Here is a 19,960-nt window from a genome sequence, read left to right as displayed (position 1 = left end):
AAAGCGCACAGAATACACATAACATGTTAATTATACGAAATATTCAACGTAGAGTACTTCTCATAATATTTAGGGGTGAAATAAGTTTTTATTTGTGTGGATTTTATTTGGTTTGTAGTGTTGATAAAAATATAGATCAATACAAGTATACACGTATATCAGTAATTTATTAATAATTTTAATCATTTATCTATTTCTTTTCTTCTTGATTGGCTATGTTGTTTTACAGTGTTTTATTGAATCAACATATGATACATTGAAATTTGTTACGCGTTTTCTTATTATCGTGAAATAGTAAGAATTTTTAAGGCTGTTACAATGTGAGAATTATGAAACATATAGCGCTACATATCGTGTTTGAAAAAGATATCAAGGATATATGATTATACATAGTCCTATCTTGAAAATGATTCTATAACGCGAATATTATTATCAGTTATAAATAACGTTATATTAATTTTGCTATAAATCAAGTGTTGTGCGAATTATGGTTCAATTGTTACATGAGTAGGTATACATGGAATTTATGGAAAAAGATATGTTGCTTATTGAAATTATTTTCTTAGAAAATAATATTATAACAAGGATCGATATATATAAATAACTAATTGCAGCCGTAATTTCTGTCCATACCATACATCCAATTAAACAATAAAAAGAAATAAATTTCAGAAAGATCATTTATCTCATTTGAAAGGAACATGCAATCGTTCCCATAGTAACATGCACGCTAAAAACCGCTGAATTTCGTCAAAATGAGATCCCGTACACAGAATCTGTCACAGAATCCCGCACGCCAAACCACCAGCTGCAACAAACAAGCTTTTTCAAACACCTGCGTCATTCCATCCCGGATTCGCTGCTTTCCAAATCTTTCCACTTTTTCGTCGAACGAGCAGACCCCTCGGTACATCTTCTGCCGATTGAAAATCGAAGTCCGACCGAGGCTCGCCGTTTCCAATGTTAAAGAGTTCGGGCATTAACACAGCCGATGGCTCGATTCGATCCAACAGCGAGCTGGTTGTATCTAATTTCGTGGTAAAAATCGCGCTCGCATCCGGTCAATCAGAGAGAGCCGCCGGGATAAAAATCGGCCGGCGATTCTGAATCCGCAGCGAGTCCGTTTGTAATCCTGATTGGCAATCTTCCAATCCTCGGTCCACACGATGTCCGCGGAATGGAAGGAAGGAAAGAAGGGAGAATGGTAGCGAAGAACCGCGTCCACCAGCCGCGGATTGATTTATCTCGATTGCGTTTTCTCTTCGTTCGTTCGCGGCTTCGACGAGCAGAAGTGGAATCCAATTGAAAAGAGACGGAGACGCCCTTCCATTCAGCTTTTTTTCTACAGTCTCAGCCTTGGAAGAGAAGCACGAATGCGCAAGCACGCGTAAATCGAAGATCGTCTTCGTCTCTTTTTTCGAACGCGAGGCGCGCCAAGTACAAACCGGTAATCTAATTATTCTACTCCCTTGCGTCGTTTAATCTGGCTATCGTCTGGCTGCAGCTAATTATGTTTATCAGTTACTTTATCCATCGACGATTAAACAGATTACACGTCATTTCCTTTGCGCGATTCTGTCCTTCTTGCTGTTGTTTGCATTCGCTTCGTGAACGCTTCATGAATCGTTTCGTTTGGAAAAAAGAAAACTCGCTTCCAAATGCCGACGAGGTACGCAGACTTTGGACACGATAGATGCAACGTGACGCGCGAAAAGTCCGGTTAGAATTATTCATTAGGGACACGCAGACGTTCATGGGTGATTCAATTAGCGGAATTCGATTATCGTCCGCTATTAGACTGACTTCTTTACGCATCGTACTGTTGTCGGGTCTGTCGAGCTCACGATCGAGACGGTGATGGGCCTCGGTTGATTATAAGGTCGTGGAAGTAATTGAACGAAAGGATTAACAAAATGATGAAGTGTAATTGGATCTAGTTTTTATAATACGTATCGGCAATCAGTGTAGTGTTTTAGATGCGCGGAACATACTTTTATTGATTATATGTGCGCGTATAATGAGTTGTGAAATTTCATCGTCTACCGTGATAGAACAACCATGTGCTACGTATTTAAATGACACAGTGTAGAAGACGGATATTGTGCGAGTACGAAGACGAAGAACCGTACTTACGTCTTGCAGAGATAGTTCGAAGAATTAATATTTCAGAAACTGCAATTCATGATTTTATCATGATCTATAATTTCTAACTATTCGCTTCGTTTACACCATGAAAGATAATGACTATGACAAATAGCCAAATATAGATAAGAATATTAAACTTCTCGGAATGATTCATTCTCAGCAGTAGGTATGAACAGACTTTAAATGAATACGTCAGTTTCTTACTGCGATCCAATGTTTTCCCATATATTATTTCACTGTCCTAAAAAACGACCAAACTCATTTGTTACTGCACCATAGTTCACTTTAAACGAATTTACAACGTAACCTTCGCTACTCCAACATTTAGTATTCTGACACATACTTCTAACGCATAATTTCCAACCGGTTTTTATCGCCATATCGTTTTGTATATCCAAGAAATCGTTATCAAAAATCATATTTTAACATCTTCGAACGCCGAATTGATACAGCGGACGAAGCAATCGGTATTATTTTCAGAAAAAAGAATAACTCGTTCGTTGAAAAATTGTTCGGTGGAATGATGCAACTGAAATGACTCTTGCAGTAGACGAATGTGTCTCTGGAATATGGCAGCCGGTGATCGGACGATAGTCGGTGAAATCGATTTGCGGTTGAACATCGTGGCTTCGCGTTGCCCGATGCCTGTCATTACTCTCTATGTAAACATTCCAGCCTCGTGCTCCACGCTAAATTACCCGCTTGTCCCGTCTCTTTATCGAACGTCGATCTGCATTCGTTTCTTAGAGCCAGCCGAGAATAAGATCGGAATTCGACCTGGCACAGGTGGAGATCAAATCTCCCCGGAGTTATCATGTTATCCAGTGCTCGACCGTATCGTTCTTTTCTCTGGCATAATGTTAGATTTGAAAGTATTTTAAAAGTATTTTTCGATATTTATAGATTTACGTGTAGATAGAGTAACGAGCAGGTTAGGTTGCTCGAAAGATAGATAATTGAAGACTTCATGGGGTTGATATCTGTTTTAGAAATCATTGTTTAAAAAATTCGCCACTTAGATCTCTAGATCTGGCAGCTAAATGCAGTGGAATAAACGATTCTGAATTTACATGGAATTATAGGAGTTTAATAGGAGTTTAAGTTAAATATATATGACTTTAAGTTATAATTCATATGTATTTGAGATATGCGTAAGTATTATCAAAGAGATTTCTTAATATTTTACGAGTGTGTTAAATATGTGGTTGAAAAAGAAAAAAGAGAAATGAATTTCGTATAATACTTTTTTTATATTGCTGACCTCTTCAGATACGAACTTCTAAAGACCAAAAGGATTACTTTATATATTTTCCAAGAGAAATGATACACGTGCATATCAAAAGATGAACTATTCATCGAAGAATTGCATATACTCAGGAAATATCTATTTAGAATAATATATATTGTATCTTTTGGAAACGCGCACATACATATAAATTTAAATTAAAAGAAAGTGTACATGGAAGTCTACTAGTATTTCTGAAAAGGTAGACTCACAAAATATGAATATATCATAATCCTAATACATAATATTCCACAAAGATTCCATATTTCTCCTACCAATTCTTTAGCCTATTAACATTATCCTGATAGCAGAATAGTTAACACTGTAACATCTCTCGATCCCTTTTAGGTACTAGCAGCAAATTTCATACATGTAACTCATCCAAAGAACCTTCTCTTGGCAATTTCAAAACAGCGTAAAAATATAAAATACGTCTGCTTGGTCCCCAATTGACGTTGATAAACAACCCATTTCTGCAGGATCGCGTAACGAGAAAAAAGGCAACTTCGTCTCATACATAACACCTTAAACGCTTGTTTCTGTTTCTCGCATACCATTAGAAGGCTACGAGGCGCCCCTAAACCAATCGGCCGAGCTACACGGTGCCAATAAATTCTCAGCAAAACGTGGTCAGTTAAAGTGTCATCTTCGTTCGCGAACAGCTCCTTGAACCCGTACAGCGGCGGAGACGTAATTTGCGCGGCTCGATCACCATTACCAGGAATCATCAACGGTGTACGATCTGTTGGACGGTTTCGAGGGCTCGTTCTTGCACGACTCGGTCCGTTATTCAACGAGGAGACGCGTATCGGCTTATGTGCCCGATAGTCGGAATCATTTACGATCACTTTGTAGGCCAAGAATTCAGTCGTTACGCGGTTGGTAAACGCGCAGCTCACAGCGTGGATACTGTCAACAATTTAGCGACGCTTAACGAGCCGCGGTAATTAGCACTCTGTCTTGACGGTAATGAAGTCGTTTGAATGTGGCGTCCTACGTGCGCCATCATCCTATCGTTCATAGGGTAAACGCGTGCAAGTGTGCACGAACCAGCTGCACGTCCGTGCCATTCCCGATCGGCTCCCTGCCACGCCACTCCTCTTTTTATTATTATTATTTCGTCTTTATGGGTCGCGCCACGGTAGCTCGTCGACGTGCGCAAACGTTACGATACTTGGGAACCTCGTCCAGCCTGGAATTTCTCGTTAACGCACACCGTATTTTCACGGACTTTCCGTTCGCGTCTTTTTGGTCCCTGGCTCTTATACGCTTATAATACGAAATATAAAGCAAAAATGAGAACACGCGCTAAACCAAGCGACAACGCGAAAGATGCTGTGAAGACAGAAGGCGAAGGTCGAGAATTTGCAGAAACTCGTACGTGAAAGTGACAACATTCTGTGGAGATTGTACTAGCAATTACCTTAATATTCCTTGCCGTGTCTCAATACGGTCTAATGTACTCATGAAATCATTTTGAAAATTTTCAGGAATAAAATTACTACGTTTTTATCTACCACCAATCCGGTTTGTTTGTTACTTTTTCTTTTAAAATGAAGTATTAAAAATAAAATAAAATATTCAAAAATAAGAATAATCTTAGGATGTGCAAGCGTTTATACGCACTTTGAAACATTTATCTGGGAAACAAAACGGAAATGAAAAGCTCGGTGACCGCCATGGCAGTGAATATGTCGAATTGGAGACCGTAAAGAATGGAACGGAATGATGATACACAGGTATGGCTCCTTAAGTTTCGAAGAAGGTTTATTTGAAATTTGTTGGTTTATGTTCGTCAAAACCTACTATGGTAGAGAAGTTTTATGAGTGGAATTATTTAGGCATTGATGGCGGTGAATAGTCGTAAAAGAGTTTAGCGACGTTGAGACTTTGATGGCGTGATATTTTTAATTGAAAGCTGAAAAACGATATTTAGAATCGAGTGAAGGTTTCTTTGAAATTTGTTGCCTTATACTTCTTCGAAGTCAGGGTTTATGAGAGGAATGATTTAGGTATCGATGGCGGTGAACAGAGGAGTTTGGCTATGTTGAGAGTTTGATGACGTATTTTTGAAATTCGAAGCTGGAAAATGATGTTCAGAATTGAGCGAAGGGCGACATAATTAAATAGGTTTTATGGTCGCAATCGTGTGATGTTTTAACAGTATATCATTTACAATATGAATAGAAGTGAACATTTCTAACTATTTAATACCAGAAATACCAAAGTTCTTTTCCACTGGTAATCTTTTTAAGTATAGGTATTCTTTCTATATCTTAAGAACCATCGTTCTTTCTTATCTTTAAAACTTGCCTTTCTTTCGAGCTAAAACTTGTAGATAATTACATATTAGAGAAAATAATATCTAACTGCTGCTAATTTTTTGATAGATCAATGTGACTGATCTTTCTAGCGTTAATTATATATCTGGCTCAATTTTTCATATTTCGTATAGGTATCCGACGGCAGGATTAAGATTGTAATTAATAATTCATGCTGGAACAAATTGATAATATCTCATTTATATATATGTTAGTATCGCCCATGTCGCTATGTAATGATGAATGCTTCAACTAATCTGTCACCTATGAGTTGTAAGTTTAAGAATGTAGGTTACCTTTAAATAACATCAGAACCGCATTACCATCGCATATGTTATAGGCACTGTATCGGATTTATGGATGATTATTAAAAAATTAATATAAAATTGAAAAGTGAAAGCGTGGAACAATGTCAAACGAAGAATACTAGAGAAAAGGTCAACTCGTCTCGTGAAACTCACACTGATATACAGGGTTATTCTAAAGTAACCTCGTCAAATTTATGCAACATTTAAAATTAAATAAAAGGTTCTTTTAAGTGATATAACAAGTCTAGAAATTTTATCATCCCATGAGAAAGAGCAGAAGTTGAAGGATATTTCTCTAATTTACGGCTAACATAGCTTCGAAATTTTCACTCTTAACTTTTTATTTCTACGATCAATCTCTCGTCTTTCTTTTATACTACATTTCATATTTCATATTTTCTCTACTTTATACTTCACAGTATACAATACAATTTATCTCAACTTATCGTAACATTATCATCTTAAATTACGACGATTAATAACACATACCAGCAAATATTCTCGTGAGTTTAATTTATCAAACCAACGAAAATGCAAATAAAATTATTACCTCACCCTCAGCGTAAACGCATCTATTTTAAACGACGTATCAATATATTTTAATATACTATTTAGAAATTATTGTAAAAAGACCTCAAGTGCTATATTTTAATATAAGAGTTTCAAACGAGAAGAGTAATTCAATTAAATTAAAATTAAATAAAATTAAGGTAGAAATTCGAACGAGACAAACATTCGCTCTAAACTCTAAACAGTCTCAGCCATGGAAAACTGAGACCAACGTGTTCGTCCACTGAAACCACCCTGTAGATCGCAATTAGGCGTACTATTCTCGCGGCACGTCTCGTGAAACCGATAATTATCGATCCTATGGCGGTTCGAGAGGCGGCCTCGTGGCACCACGCGAATCTCGCATAGCTCGTAATTTCCCGTAAGAAGACGTTAATACGACGAGGCGTAAGGTTATTAACTCGACGCCTACACGATCCTCCGCGCATTTTTTCCATCTCTGCGGCTCGTGCGCGATCTCGCTCTTATGTTCGATTGCGTTTGATACACGCACGCCCTTGGCACCCCCGCAACGCGCGCACGAAATCGCAGAGAAATCGACTAGTGTCTCTGATTGACGTTAAATTTATGTTAAGGAAACGCCATGTTTCACGTGGTGCGGGGGATTACTCTCGCGATAAAGTACCTGGAACGCGGCGTTTGCAACTGTTGGATCGCTGACAGCCTAGCAGAAGATGTTGTTGATGCCTAGTTTGGCGGAGTCCTGCTCGAGGTTTTGCTCGTTTAAGGGTTTAGCTGGATTTATGTTAGGGAGTTGCGTTCTTTGTGTGTTTACACGAAGGAATGCTCCGCTCTGAGATATTGCATCCCGGCGCAATTTGTATTCCGTTGTAACTTCTGCTGAGTTTACCCTCTTTAAATGATGATGCTCCCGTGATGGTAGATTTTTTTAATTTAGTAATGTGTTCGTGCAGTTAAGAGAAAGCAAAACGTAAATTGAAATGATCTTTTTCCATGTTAGTTTCATAGCCAGATTTTATTTCTCGTGTAATTAGAACCTTGTTGAAATCGCCGTCCAGTAGGTAAGAGTAATGTGTTATGTTTAAACATATAGAAATTTCTGAAAGGAATTTCCTATGTAATTATGGAATCTGTTGTACAGTTCTAATTGTAGGAGAAAGATTGAGTAAATAAATACATGATTTAGCTACTTTTATAAATGTACTTAATTTTATTTTATAATTTCTTAGCACTGCCTAGTATTTTTTTTAACAACATTGCTATCTTTTGAAAGATCTAACGAACTGTAATAAAATAATGTAATCTTTAATTTAGATGTTAGACTCGTGAGGAAGAATGTCACGACAAAATTTAGGTATATTAGGCCAGAGCTGATATATATTTTTCATTTTTTCTTATAAGCATGCAAGTTTAAGATTCCCGAGAAAAGATTCCACAGAGAAGATTTTATCTTTTTCTTTCCCTTGGAGCTTTCAATCTCAAATCTAATCAGATTCCTTTTCACCTCTTCCATTGCATATTATATTTGTAACAAATTTACAATCTGTTGTATCTTCGCGATAAATCATAATTGATACAAACATAATACATCAAGTAATTAAAAGATGAATATATTTCTGACCGGGCAGCGTGATCTCTGTTCAAATGTCCCATCAATTATATCGAAGATCTGCATGATCTTCTAATCTACCTTCTGTATCTAATGATATAAATCGTTCGAGTTCTCGTGTGCCATTATATTTTTCTAATAACCTTTTCTACTGCATATTGAGTTAATTCATTAACTCTTGTAAATATTAACATTCGTCGCAATTTCTCCTCCGACTCTAACTACTCACAAATCCCCTCTTATAATGTCATTTATTACACCATAAACCTTAACGTTATCGCATAAACTCGAGCTTGTTGGCCAAGTTCGACTTTACCTCTTTCTAATTCAATGTTACAGCCGACTGTCTGCTTTTCGATGGACAAGATAATCGCGTTCAATTCGATGTACTCTTATTCTCATTGTCCGATTCTATATCTTGTCGAAATGTTTCTGCCACTCTCAGCACGATAACGTAGCTGTAAGAATCTTAATTACAGGCTCGTTAGTAGAGTATATGGTACACGATAACACAGAAATATACGCGATTCTTAGATCCGGTTAAACTTTTTAATTTCGCGAAAATTTCCACGTAAACAACAATATTGTTCGTTGGCTTGTTAGATAGCGCGAAACCGATTTGATATACGGTGTTAACCACAATGATCGAGCGACGATATTAACACGATCGAGAGACGATATTAACGCGATCGAGATAAAACCGTTCGACGAATAAATTTCCAATCGAGACTAATGGCCACGTGCATTAGCATTCTGCGTCGTTTATACTTCATCCAGCCGATATTTCCACGACATATAACGATTATCCGTAACTGACAGCGAATTAATCGCAATTAGTTTTACACCTTCGTAATGACATTTCCGATCGGCCAGCCTTTAATACTAATTTGAATAGAATCATTCGTTGCTCACAGAATCTTCCATCCACGGTTTGCATCGAAACAGGTTTTTAATCGAACGACCTTTCTTGGTGGATTTGTTTGGGAAAAAATACAGTAATTCATAAAAGTATACGAAAAGTTATAGAAATCCTTTTCTAGATACATTGTGCGCATTATACAAAATTTTGCGTAGATTCGTTAGTATCATAATGTATGACGACTATCGCGATTGTATTTGAATAGTTTTTGATTAGTATATTCGTGCAGACCAGTCTCTGGGTTGTAGTTGGGTTTTATCGACAATGAACGCTGTTCGAATGGAAATAAAAGCGAGGATTATTAGTTACTTTTTAATTATCATTATTTCCAATTTTAATTTGTATACTTTGTATTTGTTGTGCACCAATTTAATATATTCGTGGATTAAATTTGTAATAAATAATTGTAGCTTAATTAGTTTCTGTACCGTTAATAATGTCAGAAGGTATTTAATGTGTGACGTTAAGTAGCTTCATAAAATGAAAGAAGAGCGAATATTAATTAAATATACCGTTAAATATACCGAAGTAAAAAGTTTTTAATATTAAGCTGTACCTACTTTCATAGAACGATGGAAGGGAGAATGTTAATTACGTCTAAATTGTTTTGTTCTACTGATTACGATCGTAAACTGTATTTGCGTACAGTATATCATACATAATGGATTTGCATATCTTTCTCGCATAAGATTTCATTTTTCCCGTTTCTAAAGATTATTTATAGGAAAATAGCATACACAGAATCTCATACTTCAGTCCAATAACATTTTCAAATAAAATTACGTCTATCGATATACAAGGATAGTTTATATTGCTTATATTAAAAATATTATCATATATTATACATCAACTCAGATATTTTTTTACAGATGTAAATTCAATCTAATCTTCTTCAAGTTATACAAATTACGAAAAATAATCAACGATTCTCATTAAAATTGCGTGATAGACATAAACATTTATTGCCTATACGTACATGTATTTCCAACAAACTTCATGCCTAGCACGATCGTCTGTAATATTTGTTTTTTCTAATTCTTCTTCCTCTACTACTATTAACTGACATTATCACCAATTACGATCACCAATTTATTCCAATAGCGTACCTAGATAGAACCACTCTCTTCTCCACTCACCTTCTCCAACAACAACCAACATCATCCATCTATACTCTATCACATGACTACCTCCATTTAAACGAGCTAGAATTCGCACAACCAGTGTATCGATCGTTTGGTTCTCTCGGAACGCACCACCATTTCTTCGACGATGGATCATCCTCGAGATAGCGTTTCGCATCTACAACCACCTCCTTACCAACTGCGCTATTACCACACATTTTTTGCGGAGCAGGAATTAATTACTCGCTATAATTACTACTGCGTGGGCGGGCATGAAAAACGAGAAATGGTAGAACTGCTACACAGTTTTCCGTGGTATCGATTCTAACTTGCGTTCCATCGTATCAGATTATTTGAAAACTTCGTAGTATCTTTTGAGATTAGAAAAGCTTATTTTCTACGATTAGATCTTAGCAATAATCTTTGTCCCCATCTTTCTTATTCATTGGCCCCATCGTTCAATCCGATCTTTATCAGGCGAGAAAATAAATAATCCAAGTACTTTGCAAAAGTTACTTCGAGTGTTTCAGAAAATTATCATCGTAACGTGAGATGACGTTATTTAAGCGAGAAGAATATTTCAGTCGAATTTACCTGGTCATTCGCCAAATTCGGTTACAAGAAACTCATAGACGATCTGCGTTTGAAAATAGATTGCTTCTAGTTTCAACATATATTTTCAGATTTGTTTTTAACTTCATCAACGATCTAACTAATTCTATTTTATTGGGTTGGCAACTAAATTTTATCAGTACCCAATACTCTATGTAATCATGATGACCAAGTCTCACAACAAGACTAATGGAATTTTAGAATATTTCGTTCAACACACATGATATACTCACAAACGACGTCTACAAGTGTTCGAACAGTCCTTTCTACCTGATGCCGTGGACAAACTTTTCAATCAACCGAATATTTCATACTTTTCCCACGCGTGGATCGCCTTGGTCGAGGGAAGTTGTCGTTTCGATCCGCTGGAAGAGCCTGCTCCCAGGACCGGTTCGATCGCGATCGATAAATCGGATCGCTTATTCGTGTTTGGTCGTGCACGCACTGTTCGATTCGCGAATTCGTATCTTTCCAGTAGATTCCTGTCCCTTCCAGCGACACGGCCGTCTCTAATCGCGAACGATCTCGCTGATCGATCTCGCCGACCCATCGTGTCTCACCGCGTGGAACATAATTATTGGCCAGCGGAGATAAGAGCGCGATGAGACTCAAGATCGGCTGATAGACTCGTGAACCGATTAGATAGAATCGGGGAACTGGATCTTCGTCGGATGAAGAAAAAATTCCGATGATGCTTCTGTGGTTATATCTTCGGATTTCCTTGGTGGTTCTTGGCCAGCGTTTAGCGAGGCGTGGCGATCGATTGGTCGGACTTCACGGCGTAGGCGCGAATTTGATGACTTTATCGAAGGTTGGAGAAACGTGAGTGTATTTTTTCAAATTATTAATAACATCGACTACGAGCAACGTGGAAAATAACGTTTCCAGTTTATTTGTGATAGTGGTTCGTATTGCTTTCAGCGGTATTGAAGATATTAAATTCTGACTTGCTTTATCCTCTACATTATTTGTTGTATCTTGTAAATACTCATTTGTGGTTAGAGAGGATCTCGGTATTTGTTTAAGATTTCCAGATATTTTTTTATGTATCATGTTATTTCCTACCTCTTGAAAGGTACATAAATGTTCATAATGTTACGAACATTGCTTCTGTAAAACCTAATTTAGAAATAGGATTGTTCATGTTGCATTATTTTGAGTAATAACATTTTAGAAGTAGAGAGAGATCGTTTGTCTTGTTATAAGTTAAATATTACCTAATTACACGGATTCGACCGTTAAAATTGAAAAAATTGTAAGAAGTAAAGTCGATCAGCTCGACAAATGCTTTTGATTAAAAGGCGCAAACATTTCAGTGTCCTGAAGATGCGTTAATTTTGTTTATAGATCCAATAAGCTGGTGATAATTAATAATTGGCGCAATGAAGTTCAAACTTCAAGGGCTATTAATTTTTTTTCTTTTACCATAATTTATAGAGCTTTAAATATTGCTTGCTACGAATCGATACATTTAATAATCGAAACTCGATATAAAATTGTCCGCAGCGAAAGCTGGTTCGCAAACTTCCTTTCATATCGGTACTGCAATGATGTACGCGTGCCTTTCTTTTTCAAGTTGAAGCAGATAAACCGACGATTATCATTCTTCTCATATGGCAATAAAGTTTGATCAGCGAGCCGTGAGAAAAGGAAATTTCCAAGCCAGTAGTCTGCTACATCTCGACTGGATGCTTTAATCTTTCGAGATAACAATCGAACTTCCATCAGCGGTGTATCGTGGCCCGATTCGCGCGAAAGACGATTCGATCGACGATAGAAATACACGATAGAGAAGAGAGATTGGCAGGGTAAGAGAGATCAGCCAGCTGCAGATAGCAGTAAAAGTGATTACTCCTGTGAGCCAGATGAGGTGAGGGAAAGGGTAAAATAAGAACATGATAAAATATAGTTACGATTCAAGATTTAAGAGAAACGAAAGCCATATAAAATAAGGTCACCGTGTAATTATGATTAAAAAGTGAAATAAGGAATCTGCGGAATATAAATATTAATAAAAATGAGACTCGAAGGTTATTAAAAATTATTACAAAATTATTATGGAAATATAATAATTATAGTGTAATTATAACGTTTATATTGCTGTACAATTTTGGTAACAATAAATTACAGTTGAATGATACAAATAACATAAGAACAGTGTAAAAATATAAAACAGAATCGCTGTTTAATTAAAACTAAAAAGTCGTAAAAATAAAAAAAACGTCCATAAAATAAGAGTTTAAAAAGTATAGGGAAAGATGATTTAAAATAATTATAAGAACATAAGAGTATAAGTGGCATTCCTTCGTAATAATGGTGAGATGACATAAGTAGCACAATAAGAAGATGAAAAATTCAGAGAGCGAAAGAAAAAATTCGCTCTGTAAGAAAATAAATGGTATCTGAAATCTTGAGAATATGATATTAGACAAGTTTCTTGAAACCATTAAGTAAATGGGATGAAGGGAGAAAAGGAAGCAAGAGAGAATAAAGCAGAAGTAGACTACAAAAAACATATCACTATTCAAGAGGGCTTAAAGAAAGAGGCTAAGTAAAAAAGTGAGAAACGAACAAAACGAAAGGGCGAGGAAGAATAAAGTGAGAAGTACGATTGAAGTTAAGATAACGAAAGTTTCAGGGGCAGCGAAGGCGAAACACATCGTGAAGTACAGAATGAAATAAAAGATCTGAAGAAGAAGATAGGATAGGAAGGTTAGAAGAGATAAACGACGTGAATATTGAATTGCCAAGTAGAATTTGAATCTCAAGAACAAACATCCATTGAAACACAAGGCAAATGGATACAACGGAAAATATGATGAATAACAAATGTAATTAGATCTTGAGTAACAATTATATATACACGTACATCTACGAAAATTGTATCGCTTGTATGTAATAAAGTAATTCGTAATAATATTCATGCAAATAAATCAAATAAAAATATAACGAATTAGTGGCGAAAGGGTATATCCCTATAATTGAATATACAATGGCAAATAATTATAATCAATGTAAAAACTCCAGACCGAATGTATAAAAATCAAAGTTAACCGAATTAATTTCTACGACATGTAAAAAGGCGTATAACTTCATTGGAAGGGACCTTCGTCCCTATCCCCACCCCAGCAGAAAAACAGCTCTCAAAAGGACCGCCTCTGAGGTTCGCTCGCCCTATGAAACTCGTTCCTCGACAAGCTGTACCGTTAATACCAAGGACACGGGGGATGAAGACCCACGAGCAATTTAGCAAATTGAACGTCGTAAGAGGTATATTATGGAAGCTGCAACGAAGTTCAGAGTGCGAAACGATGAATGGGACGCAGCATGAAGTGGCGTCCCAAAATAAACCGATGGAAAAAAGAGGAAAGGGAGAATCAAGGACAAGAAGAAAGAAGACGATGAAGAAGAAGTCTCGGAAGAAGACGAAGACGAAAGAGAACACAGGCAGCCAGGCGAATAGATGCACGAACGAGGAGGAAGACAAGGAAGAAATGTAAGGGAAGAAAAGGACGATGTAGAAGTCAGTGGCGAAGTGATGCGGAGGAGAAGAAAGGGAAGGGAAGATCGCGTAGGCCTGGTCTCTCGGGGTGAACGCACGATTATGTGATCACTCGAGGATGCACTGGTTCTTTTTATCCCTCTCACAAAACTAGTTTACACCGAGAGAACGGAGAACGAACCGGGAGGGAGCTTGTGGCTGGAAAGAAGAAGGCGAAAGAAGAAAGAGCTGGATTCAAGCGTAGAAGAAGGAAGGAAGAAGCCAAGGATCTCTGTGTCGACAGCCGATCTGATTGGATTTATCAGAGGCAAATGCGTTCGGCCGAGGCTGTGTAACCTTTTTTTCACCTTGGCAAGATTAAATCGAATGCCCTCGGGGACCTGTGTCGCTGCTCGACACGACCGTGCGTCTCTCCGAAAGGATTAGGAGAGCATCGATTATTGACACGAAACACGCCGCGTTTCATAATCTTCCTTAAATGTGCAGGAAAAACTTAATTGCAATTCCACCAACCGTGACAACGATATCTGATATCTTAATCGAGGACGAGACACGGTATTCTGTATGCGTTCAATTACTTTTTAAATGGACTCCTTTGACAATCTTGCTACCACGATACTGCAGGATATTAATTTTCGTTTGTCGACTGTTGGCGTTGTACGTTGTCTCCTTTTTCTTGTTATCGATTTGTTGTATAGAGAGATGGTACGATGTTCGCTTTTATTCAGTCAGATAGAATCCAGATCGACAATTTCTGCGAACCAATGAAATATTCGCGAATTCGATACAACGTTCCATTGCATCGGGAATGTTTGCGTTTCTCACGCTATCCAATAGTTTCCACGAATGAGCAGAGTGGGTATAATTTAGTGTTCGGTTTTCTAAACAAGTTGGACTATTCTACGAAGGAACGAGTTTCTGCGAAATAGCATGGGGTAAAGTTAATAAGCATATCGCTACAATGTTGTTATTTTTTATTAGTACATTCATTTTGCCATAGAATTATCCAAGTGCTGACAAATATTAGTTAAATATTACGTTATAATTATTATATTTCACTTTTCACTACCCCAACGAATCTATCAAATATTCACTTATCCTATGATTATTGAAGTTAAAGAAACCAAGCTGTCAATTATATCTTCTACTCTTACTTTGAGATACTGACATTGTATAATAACATCTCTGTCGAGCTTATCTTACTTGAAACTATTATTTCCAAGTTAAACCAACTATAATATCACCAATTTCATACGGCAAAGCTGCATTCGAGTTCCTTAATAATTACAAATAATCCTGTAGAAGATCGGTATTCCTGGACCAGGGGCGTATTTTCAAACTGGTGATGCGTTGAAATCACTAGCTTGGAGCGAGCGTGGAACAAAATGGTGTCTTTGGCGGGTATCCGTCATCGCGAGGCTGACGGCCACGCGGACAACACAACAGCAATTTTTTTCTCGTCGCCGACGTTCCACGGAAACCTGTTCATCATGTCGTGGATCTCGTCGATATATTGCCTCTCTAGGCCTAGCCTCCTCAGACGAGAGGAGAACGGCGCATTTAATTAGCCCGGCGGAGCCACCAACGGCAGGATGTTTGAAATTATGAATCGCGCTTTGATTATACGAGTTCCAAGAGAAAAAGGGCCGACTTGCGTTCAAGATTATTTTCTGCACTGGGATAACCGGCGTATGTACTTTTTCCATAACGATAGATGATTGAAGTTTTATAATATCCGCGCTGTTCGTGGATTAGAAGCTAAAAGTCTGAAGGAAAGGCCCTTAGTGTTACGATCCTCCGCGTCTTTTTACTGTTTCCTATTTTGTCTGAGATTGCTACTTTTTATGAAATCGTTGCGATAGAGCGTTCTACTGATTATTTGGAATTTGTTGCGCTTCTAATCGAAGTTGTGAAATTAGAAAGATTGCGTTCCGTGGACGAGACGGGAAAAACTGTTAGATACTAACCGGCCAGGTTTTTTGAATGTATCGAACGTTTTTCAAGTATGAAGCTTTTTCTAGAAGAAATACACGTCGAATTTTAATTGCACGTTGAAGGCTGATTAATTCGATACTAATTTGGATATCAAATTCATAAATGAAGCCTACGATGCTGTTTTTCCGCAGATTTTTATAACGAGACATTTATTTCGTACTTTCGTTTATGCGACAGATGTGATATCGATTCCCTCGTTGTAGATGGTTGTAAAGTGTAGCATAAAATTACCAATATCTTAGCAAAAACTACTTCTATACCGCTAACACAATAATATTAGTCTAATATCTCAATCTGACGACTTTTTCCCAACTATAATTGACGAGTAGACTGCTGATATTGAATCATTTGTAATACAGAAAGGTGCAAAAACGCACAAAACCTATGTAACATACACAAATATAAAAGATATCCAGTTCTTAGTAGATGAAAGAAATTTCTACATTGATTCCACTTCTTTGCTACTTTTTATGAACGTATAAAATGAGAATCTATAGCTCCAATTCGGTGCTGTCTCTGCTGTTCGCAAATTTCCAATCATCCTTCCAGCAAATACTACCTTTCACTCACTACTTAACGCATCTACAAACCGCGTACGATTCCAGCTAGAGAGATGCATGCTAACCAAGTTCTGATCGCGCTGGAACCGGCTCGCGATAAAAGCAAGCGCCGGATCGGTAACGTTTCGTCGGAAGCGGTTCTAGAAAGGCGTCCGCAACGATGAGAAATACATGGGCACAGTACGTGGTAATAGGCAGGTAATTCCATTAGAATACGTTACGGTGTCTAGATGGAACGAAGAAGAACGCAGACGTTTAGAAGGACTGATAAAGAAAGAGCAAAGAAATAGAGAGAGAGAGAGAGAGGGAAAGCATGTTTCTGCCGGGAGAGAAGAAGGAACCGTGCACACGAATGGAGAGAAGATGGGCGCAGTAGAGGGAGGCAAGAAGAGAAAAAAGGATCGAGGCACCCCCTGGGGAGCCGAGAAGCCACCCAAGAAGCAAACTCTCCGATAACTTGTAGGACATACCGCGGCTTTGCTATTCAAGCTTCGCCAAGTAATACCATAAATATTCCTGGCCGTATGCCAGGATCCATGCTGCTGCAGAGAGCTCGATATGCGACGGCCAAAGAGAAAACGATAGACGAATAGAAGGATGCTGAGAGGAGGCGGCCGGCAGGGATGGAAGTGGATCTGTGGCTGTGGCAAGAGGCCGTGGAATTATGCAAGAAAGCTTTTTCAACGATCGCGAAACGAGGATACACCGACGTTGGAAATATTTATGGGATGAAATATGGTAAACGGGCCGACCGACACCAACCGAGGTAAAATAGTGTTTCGAACCGAACGGACATGGAGTTCGGAAAACTCGTGTCTCGTTCGTTCTTTTGTTCGTTCCTTCGGAATACGGGCTAACGTTATTTCCGATCAAATGAGCCTTTTCGCAAAGTATACTGTGAACTGCAATCGAGGATTTTTATATCAGAAGTGCTTGTTTTAGACATAGCAGACGCTTGGCGAATTTTCAAGCATTAGTCCTTTAATTTGACGTTGGCTTTCGATATTCGAAGCTGAAATGCCCATACTTTTTATCGAACTACTCGGATTCTCCATGAAGAAATTATTTTGTAGGAAATATTATACGTTATAAAAGAAATTAATTGTTATAATAATAATAAATTATTGTGTTATAGTTTTTTAAAAACCTGTGTTGTTAGTATTCTAGAGAAAGTAGATTTTCCACAGAAAATGAGTTCTTACCACGAACAATTTTATTGGTTAAGGATAAGATGATCATAAATGTTATCTTTTAATGTTACTGCTGTTTATAAGAAACACGACTTAGTTTAAGTATGTTTCTTCGTTCTATGTTATAGAAAATTCGATTTCTTTCGATAAGTTTAAATGTTACTATTAATTTCTTCATTACGTGTTTACCTCAACATTCCATGCAACAAAGCATAATATTCCAAAGGACGTGAAAGTTAAAAATATTTAATGAAAATAAAAATATTAGATTGAATTTAAGTTCACGATTGCTGTGAGAGGATTAAAAATCTTTTTATAAAAATATTTTCTAAGCTAGAGCGATGGAAATATAATTTCGTGACTCTAATTTGCTTGAAGCGCATTCTTGGCCCCCCTCGAAGATCGAGAACGATCGGCCAATAACGATAATTGTCTTTAATTACGGAAATAATTGCATCGATCCCGATCTATAACGGTTCACCGATGGAAGGTGTGTCTCTATACAGAAATAGCTCGTGCACTGTCAGCTGGTTTCGACCTTTCAAGGAGTCTCAATGGTGTTTAGGATACGGACAGCGATTTTAGATACCATTTTACTCACCATTTTACCATCATAGCATTATTTACGCGATAATAAAATTGTTCATAATGGTAATTGGCTGCAATTATGGATATTAATACTGAATACTAATACCATAAATTCTGAAATCCTAAAAGGAAGAATGTTTTTATGTTTCGTCGAAACTTTGAAACTTCTGAAACTCTCTTATCTTAAATGGTAATTTTATACTTTGTTAAAATTTTATAACTTTAAGGACATAGTTCGGATTAAAATTTCCAATAATCTGAAGTAAAATAGGAATTTTTAATGAAATACGTAAGTTATTAAATTATTAGGTTTTATATGACTTTATAGTGTTTTATAGAATGTTTGCTGTTACAAAATGAGGTTTTCTAGTGGCTGAGGGAGGTTTTTCTTCTACGTAATTAAAGTTTCAATGATTATGACCTATAAGTCGACAATAATATTAATGGGTGTCGACGAAAAAGGATTTACTACGAGTTTCTACTCTACTATGTCGCAATGGACGATTTACTATTTCATTCAAGTGACGATCAAGATCGATCGATTGTACAGGCAGCTTGCTTTTTGCATGTAATTACAATCCAATTAGCAATGCAAATGCGTAATTGTCAAGGAAGATAAATACAAAGCTTGGATAAATGCAAACGTTGGATAGGAATTTGCTTTTCCAAAATCTTTTAGAATTTCAAATAGAAGTTTATTAAAGCATTTGAGATAATACTTTCAGCTTCCCCCAACCTCCTACGATTTGTTTCTTTTGAAACAACAACTTTTACAATTTTCTGATTCTAAAAATATACGCTTCATTTATATTATAGTGAAAATGAAGATATATAAATAGTAGAATCGTTGACTATGAGCAAATCAGATTATTAACAAAATTATGTAACGCAAGAATCACTATCAACTAGCTCAATTACGTCACATTCTAATGTCAATGTCTCTTTTTTAAAAGATAAATCACATCAAACATTAAAACAGTTAAAATTTTTAAGACAAACCAATCTTCTGCAAAAATGATAAAACTCAATCTACGAGTTGCTAATTGCCTATTACAATAGCCGACGTGACATTAAGCATCTAATTAAAAAAATAAAAAAATACGTCCACACGAAATATCTAAATATAATAAACCTAAACCGAGCAAAAAGAACTGATAGCCGAATTTCAACGTGAACACGCCGCTTTGCAAAATTTCACTTAAATAAACAACGTAGAAATTTCCTCATAAATTCGTCAATTTCTTTTTATAACTTTTACAATTACTTGTTACTAC

The 19,960-nt window shown here is 37.0% G+C and overlaps 1 protein-coding gene and 1 long non-coding RNA gene across 3 annotated transcripts in view; one reads left to right on the top strand and one right to left on the bottom strand.

Annotated features, from left to right (window-relative positions):
• The window catches only part of LOC126920897 (protein cortex-like), a 250,975-nt gene that overhangs the window by 178,242 nt on the left and 52,773 nt on the right, over positions 1–19,960 (top strand). The window lies entirely within an intron of this gene.
• LOC126920935 (uncharacterized) overlaps positions 1–19,960 on the bottom strand; it is a 216,223-nt gene that overhangs the window by 167,171 nt on the left and 29,092 nt on the right. Inside the window, exon 1 of one of the 2 annotated variants that reach the window (XR_007712150.1) lies at positions 11,085–12,519. The exons of the other annotated variant lie outside the window; for it this stretch is intronic. This is a non-coding gene — a long non-coding RNA (uncharacterized LOC126920935). Of the gene's footprint in view, positions 1–11,084; positions 12,520–19,960 lie in introns of those variants that run through there. 2 annotated transcript variants of the gene reach the window in all.

This window comes from Bombus affinis, chromosome 1, assembly GCF_024516045.1.
Source record: "Bombus affinis isolate iyBomAffi1 chromosome 1, iyBomAffi1.2, whole genome shotgun sequence".
NCBI classification, from domain to species: domain Eukaryota; kingdom Metazoa; phylum Arthropoda; class Insecta; order Hymenoptera; family Apidae; genus Bombus; species Bombus affinis.
The sequence above is the reverse complement of the archived record's forward strand: the minus strand, read 5'-3'. Positions and strand labels throughout refer to the sequence as shown.